Genomic DNA, 13,223 nt, shown 5'->3' with positions numbered 1-13,223 from the left:
AGACGAACTGTATACTGGTCCCACTCAATCCTTTTTTCTCTGCCCTGTCACACTGGAAAAGATACATAGACGATATTTTCCTTATTTGGCATGACACCCAGGCAATGCTCGAAAATTTCCTTCATTGGCTGAACAACAACTGTGGTGGTTTGAAATTTACACTCACACATAACAAAATTTCCATTCCTTTTCTTGACCTCAATATAATTCACAGAGACGGGATTCTGGTGACTAGCCTGTTCAGAAAACCAACTGAGCGCAATACTCTGTTGAAATACAACAGTAACCATCCGAGAGCTCTTAGAGACTCCCTTCCCTATTCTCAGTATCTCCGCATCAGACGCAATTGCACTCTTAAGGAGGATTATTTCAGGGAAGCCAAAGTACTAAGCAACAAACTGACCTCCAGAGGCTACCCCAAAAGACTGATCCGGAATTCCCTCAAAAGAGCCTGGTACTGTCCCAGGGACACTCTCTTGGAACCCAAAAACAAGAAATCAGAGAATCGCATAGTATGCGTGACAACTTTTTCCCTCTCCTCACACAAACTACGGAAAAGCATTCTAAAACATTGGAGCGTAGTCAATGCTGGAATACTGAACCTAGAGAAACCTCTCTTTGCCTTTAAGAAAAACAAAAACATTAAGGACCACTTGGTCAGAGCAGCTCTTCCCAGCACCACAAACACTGGTACCCTTCATGACCATTGGTCGTTACCCTCTTTGACTGGTCATAATAAATGTGGCAATTGTTCAGTATGTGGTTTCACCAATGACTGCAAGGAATTTGTATATGGTAATATACGTAAACCACTCACACAATTCAGTAATTGTAACACCTGTAATGTGATTTATGCTATCTTTTGTCCCTGCGATATGATCTACATAGGTCAGACCACACAAAAAATTCGGGTACGAATCTGCCAACATAGAAGCAGATTAAGATGCAAAACTCCGAACGCTCCATTGGTCGAACATTTTGAGGCCAAGGGCCACTCTGAGAATGAAATACGCTGGACAGTAATCTCTGTAGTGAAGATCCCACCCAGGGGCGCCGATCTCGCCCAACTGTTAAACAAAGAGGAATTGAAATGGATTCTCAAAACAGGAAGCATACACAGTGGGCTGAATCGCCTTGAGGACTGGACCTCATTACTATGAACTTTTTTGGATTCATTTTCTGAACAATGATTTAATACCCACTCTTGTTCACACCCCCGTGGGTTCTACACCAGGCTCCATGACTAATGTCAATCGTTACCCATCACTGGTTGTCTGATGATCATTGTTCCACATAATTCTCATGTTTCATCTATATGTATGTACAGACTGTAAATTCCTTGTATATTGCGTTTTGCGTTTATTATTCATTTTCTCACTGAAATTCCTTTTCTTTCCACTCGTCCCGCTATCGCCGGCCACTTTTTTCACTATTTTATTACCCTTCCAACATGGCGCCTTGGTTCTACCAACAATTGCCTTCACTCGCACGGCGTTGTTCCTTGGTCACATGACACCATGTGACCACCCACATGACCTGCCACACCATGTGACTTCTCACATGACCTGAAACACCTACTTTAGGCAGTTTCACCTTTCTGCCCCCACAGTTGATCCGGCATCGTCCGTTCACACTGCATGGCCACGGAACCCATTTCTGCAAGTTGACTGAGGTAAGCCCTCCCACCAAGCACTCACGATCCAGATGTCCCGCTGCTCATACTTGGACCCATATTTATTGCTTTCACTTTCCTTCATTAGACCTATCCGTGTCCTTCCTCCCGGAACAAATGTCCGTAGGTAAGCCCTTCATTCGCTGCACGCCCTACGCATTCACTTCCACACTTCGCCCTTCTTATGTTTTTCTATTATTTCACAGGCATTGTCCTACCGTAAACTCGTACCCTTATCTCAACGGTACCTTTCCGTGATTCGCCATCTTTTTCGTTGCCTCCATGGCAACATGAGGTAATTCCCTATTCACTTATCCCCTCTTCACCTTCGTTCCCCACCACCCCTCTTCACTTAACGTCCTCGTACGCCTCACGGGTCCACATCGTACCGCGCATCTAGTGACTATCGAACCACGGCTGTCCTAAATGTCTTTTTTAATTTAACAAATTTCTAACGTAACCTTTGAAATCGCCTATCTTTCATATTTCTGTTTAGACATTAGTCGCCATAAAACAACCACTTGCGATGTCACTTTTACATAAGAATGCACACCTGAATGAGCACCTGATCTGACGCAGTACCTGGTTGATGCGAAATGTATTGTTTTTATTGTAATCACCAACTGATTGATTATTATTTTCCATTTTTTTTCCCTTCCCTCCCCTTTATTATGTTTTTTCCACATTTATGTTGGTTGTACGTTTGCCTTATGTCTAATGTTTACTCAGGCATTCCAAATAAGGGCAATTTAACTAATTTAGTCCTGATGATGATCCTGTATCTTTCCCATAAGGATCGAAACGCCGTCGACTCTGTTGCCCACCCTACACCATAAATATTGCTGTATGTAATATAGTGTGAAGGTGGCAGTCTGAATATCAGATGTTTCGCTATTCATTATCTGTCACAGAAACATCACTGTAATTGCCTGAATGTGTTTTGTCATTTTCTGTTTACTCGGTATGTAAGTCAGAGGATACAGGCTTGTGTCCCACCGAATTCTACTTACATTTCCCTGTTCACTGTCAAGAATTTCTACTTATTAAAGTTGCCATGCCCGGCTGGACACTGGCTAAAATATAGTTTCAATTTTGACTATATTCATTTTCTGCTCTATCGTTTGGTTTCAGGGACCACTGTTTCCTGTAATACGTATCTACCCAAGGTCCCTGTCTATTTCCTTTGGGTGCCCTTGTTCCTCCTTTGATATTTCTCTATACATATGTCATTTGTATCACTTCCAGCCCTGAGGAAGTCGTATGGGATAATTCCCTCAAAACGACGAAACGCGTTGGGGAGTGGAAGAATTTCGCTAATAAATTGAGAAGAACGGAAGCATTGTGCTGCATTTGATTGTTTTGAACTATGCATTTATTTCAATAGCGTGTGCATCTACTCTTTTTTTTTGCATCTTTATCAATCTTGTATTGAGCCTTGTGGGTTTTGGGTGTTGTTCCCACTGTTGTTTGCACCGCTGGGAATTTGATTTTCATATATTGGATTCTGTGCAATTTTTGTTGATAGCGCCATTTGCCTTTCACACCCTGCGAATTGTTTGCTTTTCTGGGGTGGACCATCAGTGTAGGAAAATTAAATGCAAAGTGTTTTTCTAGTGTGGTTTCAGGTATGGTTTTAAAATCGCCTTTTGGAATAAAAGGGGTCCTCGTTCCTTTCTTCCAAAGAAAGAGATCGGGTAAGGAGGGTCCAACTTTGAGCTTCATGGACATTGGCCCTTGGTCTGTGCATTCCAGCCCACTACATGCCAAGAAGATTCCTGCAAGCGTGTCTGTTTCTGTAGTGTAGTGGTTATCACGTTCGCTTTACACGCGAAAGGTCCCTGGTTCGAGACCGGGCAGAAACAGCAGCTTTCTGTTTTTCACACAGTTTGCATTTACTCTCTCAATTTATAGGAAAGCTGAGATAATGGAAGCTGTCTATCCCTCACCAGCGTGACGTACTGTGCTCCAGGGGTATCAGTGACAGCTCAAAAAGAGAAGTGACGATAGTTTGCGCTATTCGTTTGCACGTCCTTGTGTACTGAAGGTTGGGCCTACTTCATGAAAGCAAGGCATGAGAGCAGAAATGGTTTTATTGACCTCACCGAGAGCATACACCTAGAACAAACAAAATGTCTGAAGGATAGAGGCATTTTCATTTCTTGTTCGATGACGGCCATGGAAAAGACAGCAACCATATTGCAGAAGAGAGCAGCATGTGCAGTTGCTTGCTTTGGGTGAAGCATTCACTAACTCGCTGCCAATAACCCCCGGAGCCGGTGCGAAAGGCGACTCTTGTGTGCCTCGGCTCGTTGGTCTAGGGGTATGGTTCTCGCTTAGGGTGCGAGAGGTCCCGGGTTCAAATCCCGGACGAGCCCTTTTTCAGAGGTAAATATACGAATCCTACTCAAAACTCACAATGCCTGACTATTTATCATTACACTCGCCGCATTGTTGCACAAAATATTTTGAACCTCATAAGAAACATGGATCACCATGCTTTTTCTGCCTTCATGCTTAGTCTGTGTGTGTCCCAGGTGATGCTTTCCCAAGCTGTACTTGCTGGCATTTAGGCATCAGATATTTGTCTGTCGATGCCTGCATAAGTCAATTTTTAATACGTCTAATTGCAAGTATGTTGGCTGATATCTCTGCAGTTTTCACACTTGCTCCTCGCTTTCTGAGTGGCTGCTGATACAGCAGAATAGAAGTAGAGAGAACCCTTGAGAGGAACCTTGCTCTAACAGTAAAACACAGCAAGTGAGTTTCTGTAGTGTAGTGGTCATCACGTTCGCCTAACACGCAAAAGGTCCCCGGTTCGAGACCGGGCAGAAACACTGTGTATGAGCTGCTTTTATGTGCACCCTCTAAAACCTTATTATCTCAATGCAAGCTTAAGAAGAGGCGGTCCTTGAACCCAGCGAGCCATGGGAAACTTCCTTTACTTTTGCAAGACGAAACAAAGTAATCCGCATCCATCAGTGGTCGCTCTTGTGCCTAGCTTTTTTTTTGTCATGCCATGTTGTATTGTGGGGTCTTTACACTTGTGACATTGCTGTGAACGTTGTAAGTGCAAACATTGGCAGGTGCAGTCAGAAGAGTCAGATCTGTGCACACCCAGGGCTGTCAGGATGGCCGAGTGGTCTAAGGCGCCAGACTCAAGAGAGCTTGATCTTCAGTGCAACTGAGACTTCTGGTCTCCTCATGGAGGCGTGGGTTCAAATCCCACTTCTGACAGGTTTCTTTTACACCCTTAAATCGTCCTGTTTTTTGCAGTGCATTCCCCACACACCACAATCTTTGCACGGACCTGTAACATATGACGAGAAATCCACCAACGATCAGGCTGGGCCCTCAATCACAATTCCATGTATTCCTGGAAGGGACACCTCAGGCACACCTTCCGTTAAATTTGCACTATATCACACAAACTGCCGTGCTGGTTTCTCATTAAGCAGTTGATTCCATCTTTGTTGTGAGGCTCTCCTGCCACCTTTTGGGCAGAGAAGGCACTGTCCCTGCAACAACACAGGCAGACATGTTCAACAGGGCTTCCTGGTTATGTGGGAGGAGCAGATTGTCATTGGTCCCCCCTTGCGAATTTTAATTTACATAAGGAAGACAGAGAGGTATCTGGGAGTAGGCAGTACACACGGACATTGAACTCTATCTTGTGATTTGCAGCCAATTCTAGATTGAGGCAGGAGGAAAGGAGGTGACTTGCCCAAAAATGGCCATCCTGGGAATTCAGCCACCCTGGGGCTCCCAGGTTAGTGTTTCAGTCCTGCGAGCCACTCATATAAATCTCGCCTGATCGAGCCTGATCGAGCGCTGAGTGAGCGTATTTGAATCCAAGAATCAAATGCCTCTGTCTTAGGAGCAAGAATTGGCAGGCCCTCCCTTGCATCTGGGGTAGAAGTCTATGGGGCAAGTGTCCAGGACTTGCAGAGGAGTACAAGTGCCAGAAAGTGCCACAGTTCTCATCAGCGCCTTTTTTCTGCTCTCTGGCAGCTAGGATATCGACTGATCCCTTCCTTGCAAGAGTGAAAAAAACAACACCTTGAGAGAAAACATGACTTTTTGTGGTTCACATAGAGAGAGAGCAGCCAAATAGCCCTGCTTTGTTTCTGAAAGACGCATCAGAAATTGCTTAAAATGCCAACTGGGGAATCAGGCTCGTTGGTCTAGGGGTATGATTCTCGCTTCGGGTGCGAGAGGTCCCGGATTCAAATCCCGGACGAGCCCATGCTGTGGAATAATTTTTAGGCTTCTTATTATATAGGGCCATTTCTTCTTTTCAATGCTATAAGACGCCGTGTATGGTGAGAAAGTTCCTTTCCCTCTACGCTATTTCCCACTTTTGGCGTATAGAATTTCAGTGCCGGACTTCTTTGCAACTGCTTTTCTGGGGTGCAAAAAAAAAGAGTAGATGCACACGCTATTGAAATAAATGCATAGTTCAAAACAATCAAATGCAGCACAATGCTTCCGTTCTTCTCAATTTATTAGCGAAATTCTTCCACTCCCCAACGCGTTTCGTCGTTTTGAGGGAATTATCCCATACGACTTCCTCAGGGCTGGAAGTGATACAAATGACATATGTATAGAGAAATGGCAGCAGAAAAAAAGACACAAAACATTTTTTACAACACACAATAACTGAAACAAAAAGTAAAGAGACAGACGGTTCAAAAGACAGGCAAAGTTATATGACAGAAATAGTACATATTCTAAAGTAACGATATATAGCACTTGTCTAAACAATACCTCCTTACAGAACACGAAATAAAAGTAAGCGTCAGTGAAAAAATCCTAATAGAAACTACTCACCAACCCATGTGAGTCTAATGTAGTTAATCAAAAGAAAAGAAAATTCTGTACCTCAATTACTTGATGAACTGCCAATCTAAAACAATATAAAATAAATTGACTCATATTTAGTCATTGCGTCACATATGAGGCACGATCAATCACAAACAATCATAAGACCGATATTCAAAATATATATACCTGGTTTTACCGGAAACTGATCTTATTTTCTAATATCAATAGTACAAAAGCTGCCCAATCATATGGTGGCCATCCAAATAAACAGATTTCAGTTGAGTATACCTAAAACAATGACGAATTAATGTCAGTATAATTCAAAAACGTAAATATATCTCCAGCATAAACCTTACAATTTCAGGACAATGACGGTCATGTTTACAAAATCACGTCTAACATAACTTGCAGTACCAAATATGTGGTTTATGTTATTGTTTGTAAATGTCATAGTATTTACATAGGTAGCACCATCAGAACCTTAAAGGAACGTGTGAGTGAACATATGCGAGCTATAAAAAATTGTGATATGAGATATCCCATAGCTCAACATGTATATGACTGTAAGGCACAAGATCTCATTAAATCCTTTAGATTTTATGGTATCGAGCATGTGAAATTGGATCCACGGGGCGGCAATAGAGAGTTGAAATTGCGCAGACGTGAGGCACGATGGATCATGCGCATGAAGGCTGTGGAGTTCGGTCTTAATTATGACCAGGAACTCCAGTATTTTTTGGGCGATTGATACCCATTAGTATTTTATCAACTTGATACTAGTGTTTTCTGTATGCATCTCTATCGGTATCAATTCTCCATAACATGCTTCTAAACTGGGTATGCGTAGCAGTTCAAAACTATTGCAATTGCAATTTTACTTCAATTGCGTGGCACGTTATTGAGTGGGTAATTCGGCGTGGAAACTTCTGTACTTTACATTATAAACTCAGTCACATAGGGGCCAGCTATATCTGATGTGGCAGGAGTAGAATACTATTAGCCTGCTACCTGGTTAGTCGGTTCCTTAAGATACCTAGGGACCCCACAATGGTAGGGTTTGGTAAGAATCTTTCCTCACTTAACCTACAGTAATTAGTGGGTGGACCTACACACAAGAAGAGACACACTAGACTTAGTCTTGTCGCTTTATATTAAATCATGCCTTGGACTGTACTAGTAAAATAATAAAGGTTAAAGTGCCTTAATAATGGGCATGATATTTGCTATTGATCGATCATGGTTCCAAAAAAGAATCAAGTAATTATACTCATTATTCAATATGTTACTAATAGATGATGTATATGCAGGTAACACGTTTAATTAGGGCGCTCCTTTTATTTTTAGTTAGGCCGTAATATAGAACGCTTTATATTACATTATGCCGTGGACTATGCAAATAAAAAGATCAGTGAGGCGTAATACTCTTTTATAATAATGATCTCGTTGTATACATAGCGTTTTATATACATCGCTATTGAGATTTTGCAGTTCCAAAATGGCGCTAGTTTTGCAGTAGGGGTTTAAGTCCCCTTTTCTATCACTAAACGTCGGTTATTTGAACGCGGAAGTGTCCGGCGGCGTTGCCTCTCTCCTGTACTCGGGATTTTGGAAGCCGAATGCTTTTGGTAAGTTTGACAACGGCGCGAGAATCCTCCCGTTTGCATTTATCATTTGAACACGTAGGAGAGGTTATAACTCTCCGTACTTTATTTTTAGGTGACTAATTACGTTAAGCAGACGATATTGGATTATACGTTTTTGACTATTGGATAACAATTATATCTATATCAACATACCATTCTGGGTAAGTCAAATAAAACTGGTGCTGCAGCGTAATTTTGTGATATATTCACGTATTTTAGTGTTACTTGCAGTTTATGCTGGAGATATATTTACGTTTTTGAATTATACTGACATTAATTCGTCATTGTTTTAGGTATACTCAACTGAAATCTGTTTATTTGGATGGCCACCATATGATTGGGCAGCTTTTGTACTATTGATATTAGAAAATAAGATCAGTTTCCGGTAAAACCAGGTATATATATTTTGAATATCGGTCTTATGATTGTTTGTGATTGATCGTGCCTCATATGTGACGCAATGACTAAATATGAGTCAATTTATTTTATATTGTTTTAGATTGGCAGTTCATCAAGTAATTGAGGTACAGAATTTTCTTTTCTTTTGATTAACTACATTAGACTCACATGGGTTGGTGAGTAGTTTCTATTAGGATTTTTTCACTGACGCTTACTTTTATTTCGTGTTCTGTAAGGAGGTATTGTTTAGACAAGTGCTATATATCGTTACTTTAGAATATGTACTATTTCTGTCATATAACTTTGCCTGTCTTTTGAACCGTCTGTCTCTTTACTTTTTGTTTCAGTTATTGTGTGTTGTAAAAAATGTTTTGTGTCTTTTTTTCTGCTGCCATTTCTCTATACATATGTCATTTGTATCACTTCCAGCCCTGAGGAAGTCGTATGGGATAATTCCCTCAAAACGACGAAACGCGTTGGGGAGTGGAAGAATTTCGCTAATAAATTGAGAAGAACGGAAGCATTGTGCTGCATTTGATTGTTTTGAACTATGCATTTATTTCAATAGCGTGTGCATCTACTCTTTTTTTTTGCATCTTTATCAATCTTGTATTGAGCCTTGTGGGTTTTGGGTGTTGTTCCCACTGTTGTTTGCACCGCTGGGAATTTGATTTTCATATATTGGATTCTGTGCAATTTTTGTTGATAGCGCCATTTGCCTTTCACACCCTGCGAATTGTTTGCTTTTCTGGGGTGGACCATCAGTGTAGGAAAATTAAATGCAAAGTGTTTTTCTAGTGTGGTTTCAGGTATGGTTTTAAAATCGCCTTTTGGAATAAAAGGGGTCCTCGTTCCTTTCTTCCAAAGAAAGAGATCGGGTAAGGAGGGTCCAACTTTGAGCTTCATGGACATTGGCCCTTGGTCTGTGCATTCCAGCCCACTACATGCCAAGAAGATTCCTGCAAGCGTGTCTGTTTCTGTAGTGTAGTGGTTATCACGTTCGCTTTACACGCGAAAGGTCCCTGGTTCGAGACCGGGCAGAAACAGCAGCTTTCTGTTTTTCACACAGTTTGCATTTACTCTCTCAATTTATAGGAAAGCTGAGATAATGGAAGCTGTCTATCCCTCACCAGCGTGACGTACTGTGCTCCAGGGGTATCAGTGACAGCTCAAAAAGAGAAGTGACGATAGTTTGCGCTATTCGTTTGCACGTCCTTGTGTACTGAAGGTTGGGCCTACTTCATGAAAGCAAGGCATGAGAGCAGAAATGGTTTTATTGACCTCACCGAGAGCATACACCTAGAACAAACAAAATGTCTGAAGGATAGAGGCATTTTCATTTCTTGTTCGATGACGGCCATGGAAAAGACAGCAACCATATTGCAGAAGAGAGCAGCATGTGCAGTTGCTTGCTTTGGGTGAAGCATTCACTAACTCGCTGCCAATAACCCCCGGAGCCGGTGCGAAAGGCGACTCTTGTGTGCCTCGGCTCGTTGGTCTAGGGGTATGATTCTCGCTTAGGGTGCGAGAGGTCCCGGGTTCAAATCCCGGACGAGCCCTTTTTCAGAGGTAAACATACGAATCCTACTCAAAACTCACAATGCCTGACTATTTCTCATTACACTCGCCGCATTGTTGCACAAAATATTTTGAACCTCATAAGAAACATGGATCACCATGCTTTTTCTGCCTTCATGCTTAGTCTGTGTGTGTCCCAGGTGATGCTTTCCCAAGCTGTACTTGCTGGCATTTAGGCATCAGATATTTGTCTGTCGATGCCTGCATAAGTCAATTTTTAATACGTCTAATTGCAAGTATGTTGGCTGATATCTCTGCAGTTTTCACACTTGCTCCTCGCTTTCTGAGTGGCTGCTGATACAGCAGAATAGAAGTAGAGAGAACCCTTGAGAGGAACCTTGCTCTAACAGTAAAACACAGCAAGTGACTTTCTGTAGTGTAGTGGTCATCACGTTTGCCTAACACGCGAAAGGTCCCCGGTTCGAGACCGGGCAGAAACACTGTGCATGAGCTGCTTTTATGTGCACCCTCTAAAACCTTATTATCTCAATGCAAGCTTAAGAAGAGGCGGTCCTTGAACCCAGCGAGCCATGGGAAACTTCCTTTACTTTTGCAAGACGAAACAAAGTAATCCGCATCCATCAGTGGTCGCTCTTGTGCCTAGCTTTTTTTTTGTCATGCCATGTTGTATTGTGGGGTCTTTACACTTGTGACATTGCTGTGAACGTTGTAAGTGCAAACATTGGCAGGTGCAGTCAGAAGAGTCAGATCTGTGCACACCCAGGGCTGTCAGGATGGCCGAGTGGTCTAAGGCGCCAGACTCAAGAGAGCTTGATCTTCAGTGCAACTGAGACTTCTGGTCTCCTCATGGAGGCGTGGGTTCAAATCCCACTTCTAACAGGTTTCTTTTACACCCTTAAATCGTCCTGTTTTTTGCAGTGCATTCCCCACACACCACAATCTTTGCACGGACCTGTAACATATGACGAGAAATCCACCAACGATCAGGCTGGGCCCTCAATCACAATTCCATGTATTCCTGGAAGGGACACCTCAGGCACACCTTCCGTTAAATTTGCACTCCATCACACAAACTGCCGTGCTGGTTTCTTATTAAGCAGTTGATCCCATCTTTGTTGTGAGGCTCTCCTGCCACCTTTTGGGCGGAGAAGGCACTGTCCCTGCAACAACACAGGCAGACATGTTCAACAGGGCTTCCTGGTTATGTGGGAGGAGCAGATTGTCATTGGTCCCCCCTTGCGAATTTTAATTTACATAAGGAAGACAGAGAGGTATCTGGGAATAGGCAGTACACACGGACATTGAACTCTATCTTGTGATTTGCAGCCAATTCTAGATTGAGGCAGGAGGAAAGGAGGTGACTTGCCCAAAAATGGCCATCCTGGGAATTCAGCCACCCTGGGGCTCCCAGGTTAGTGTTTCAGTCCTGCGAGCCACTCATATAAATCTCGCCTGATCGAGCCTGATCGAGCGCTGAGTGAGCGTGTTTGAATCCAAGAATCAAATGCCTCTGTCTTAGGAGCAAGAATTGGCAGGCCCTCCCTTGCATCTGGGGTGGAAGTCTATGGGGCAAGTGTCCAGGACTTGCAGAGGAGTACAAGTGCCAGAAAGTGCCACAGTTCTCATCAGCGCCTTTTTTCTGCTCTCTGGCAGCTAGGATATCGACTGATCCCTTCCTTGCAAGAGTGAAAAAAACAACACCTTGAGAGAAAACATGACTTTTTGTGGTTCACATAGAGAGAGAGCAGCCAAATAGCCCTGCTTTGTTTCTGAAAGACGCATCAGAAATTGCTTAAAATGCCAACTGGGGAATCAGGCTCGTTGGTCTAGGGGTATGATTCTCGCTTCGGGTGCGAGAGGTCCCGGATTCAAATCCCGGACGAGCCCATGCTGTGGAATTATTTTTAGGCTGCTTATTATATAGGGCCATTTCTTCTTTTCAATGCTATAAGACGCCGTGTATGGTGAGAAAGTTCCTTTCCCTCTACGCTATTTCCCACTTTTGGCGTATAGAATTTCAGTGCAGGACTTCTTTGCAACTGCTTTTCTGGGGTGGACCATCAGTGTAGGAAAATTAAATGCAAAGTGTTTTTCTAGTGTGGTTTCAGGTATGGTTTTAAAATCGCCTTTTGGAATAAAAGGGGTCCTCGTTCCTTTCTTCCAAAGAAAGAGATCGGGTAAGGAGGGTCCAACTTTGAGCTTCATGGACATTGGCCCTTGGTCTGTGCATTCCAGCCCACTACATGCCAAGAAGATTCCTGCAAGCGTGTCTGTTTCTGTAGTGTAGTGGTTATCACGTTCGCTTTAAACGCGAAAGGTCCCTGGTTCGAGACCGGGCAGAAACAGCAGCTTTCTGTTTTTCACACAGTTTGCATTTACTCTCTCAATTTATAGGAAAGCTGAGATAATGGAAGCTGTCTATCCCTCACCAGCGTGACGTACTGTGCTCCAGGGGTATCAGTGACAGCTCAAAAAGAGAAGTGACGATAGTTTGCGCTATTCGTTTGCACGTCCTTGTGTACTGAAGGTTGGGCCTACTTCATGAAAGCAAGGCATGAGAGCAGAAATGGTTTTATTGACCTCACCGAGAGCATACACCTAGAACAAACAAAATGTCTGAAGGATAGAGGCATTTTCATTTCTTGTTCGATGACGGCCATGGAAAAGACAGCAACCATATTGCAGAAGAGAGCAGCATGTGCAGTTGCTTGCTTTGGGTGAAGCATTCACTAACTCGCTGCCAATAACCCCCGGAGCCGGTGCGAAAGGCGACTCTTGTGTGCCTCGGCTCGTTGGTCTAGGGGTATGATTCTCGCTTAGGGTGCGAGAGGTCCCGGGTTCAAATCCCGGACGAGCCCATGCTGTGGAATTATTTTTAGGCTGCTTATTATATAGGGCCATTTCTTCTTTTCAATGCTATAAGACGCCGTGTATGGTGAGAAAGTTCCTTTCCCTCTACGCTATTTCCCACTTTTGGCGTATAGAATTTCAGTGCCGGACTTCTTTGCAACTGCTTTTCTGGGGTGGACCATCAGTGTAGGAAAATTAAATGCAAAGTGTTTTTCTAGTGTGGTTTCAGGTATGGTTTTAAAATCACCTTTTGGAATAAAAGGGGTCCTCGTTCCTTTCTTCCAAAGAAAGAGATCGGG

At 43.0% G+C, this 13,223-nt stretch overlaps 1 long non-coding RNA gene and 6 other non-coding genes across 7 annotated transcripts; all 7 read left to right on the top strand.

Annotated features, from left to right (window-relative positions):
- The first annotated feature begins 1,608 nt into the window (after nucleotides 1-1,608).
- Nucleotides 1,609-2,777, top strand: LOC146794136 (uncharacterized). The gene is made up of 4 exons (XR_014969897.1): nucleotides 1,609-1,672; nucleotides 1,761-1,799; nucleotides 1,879-1,967; nucleotides 2,402-2,777. It is a non-coding gene; the product is annotated as an uncharacterized LOC146794136 (long non-coding RNA).
- A 684-nt stretch (nucleotides 2,778-3,461) lies between these two features.
- On the top strand, nucleotides 3,462-3,534 carry TRNAV-UAC (transfer RNA valine (anticodon UAC)). The gene has a single exon. It is a non-coding gene; the product is annotated as a tRNA-Val (tRNA).
- Nucleotides 3,535-3,975: 441 nt separating this feature from the next.
- On the top strand, nucleotides 3,976-4,047 carry TRNAP-AGG (transfer RNA proline (anticodon AGG)). Its single transcript has one exon. It is a non-coding gene; the product is annotated as a tRNA-Pro (tRNA).
- A 747-nt stretch (nucleotides 4,048-4,794) lies between these two features.
- TRNAL-CAA (transfer RNA leucine (anticodon CAA)) lies at nucleotides 4,795-4,906 on the top strand. The gene is made up of 2 exons: nucleotides 4,795-4,832; nucleotides 4,861-4,906. It is a non-coding gene; the product is annotated as a tRNA-Leu (tRNA).
- A 4,602-nt stretch (nucleotides 4,907-9,508) lies between these two features.
- TRNAV-UAC (transfer RNA valine (anticodon UAC)) lies at nucleotides 9,509-9,581 on the top strand. The gene has a single exon. It is a non-coding gene; the product is annotated as a tRNA-Val (tRNA).
- A 441-nt stretch (nucleotides 9,582-10,022) lies between these two features.
- On the top strand, nucleotides 10,023-10,094 carry TRNAP-AGG (transfer RNA proline (anticodon AGG)). The gene has a single exon. It is a non-coding gene; the product is annotated as a tRNA-Pro (tRNA).
- Nucleotides 10,095-12,860: 2,766 nt separating this feature from the next.
- TRNAP-AGG (transfer RNA proline (anticodon AGG)) lies at nucleotides 12,861-12,932 on the top strand. Its single transcript has one exon. It is a non-coding gene; the product is annotated as a tRNA-Pro (tRNA).
- Nucleotides 12,933-13,223: the final 291 nt, after the last annotated feature.

Source organism: Triturus cristatus, chromosome 10 (assembly GCF_964204655.1).
Source record: "Triturus cristatus chromosome 10, aTriCri1.1, whole genome shotgun sequence".
Classification (NCBI taxonomy): Eukaryota; Metazoa; Chordata; class Amphibia; order Caudata; family Salamandridae; genus Triturus; species Triturus cristatus.
This window is presented reverse-complemented; position numbering and strand designations above follow the sequence as displayed.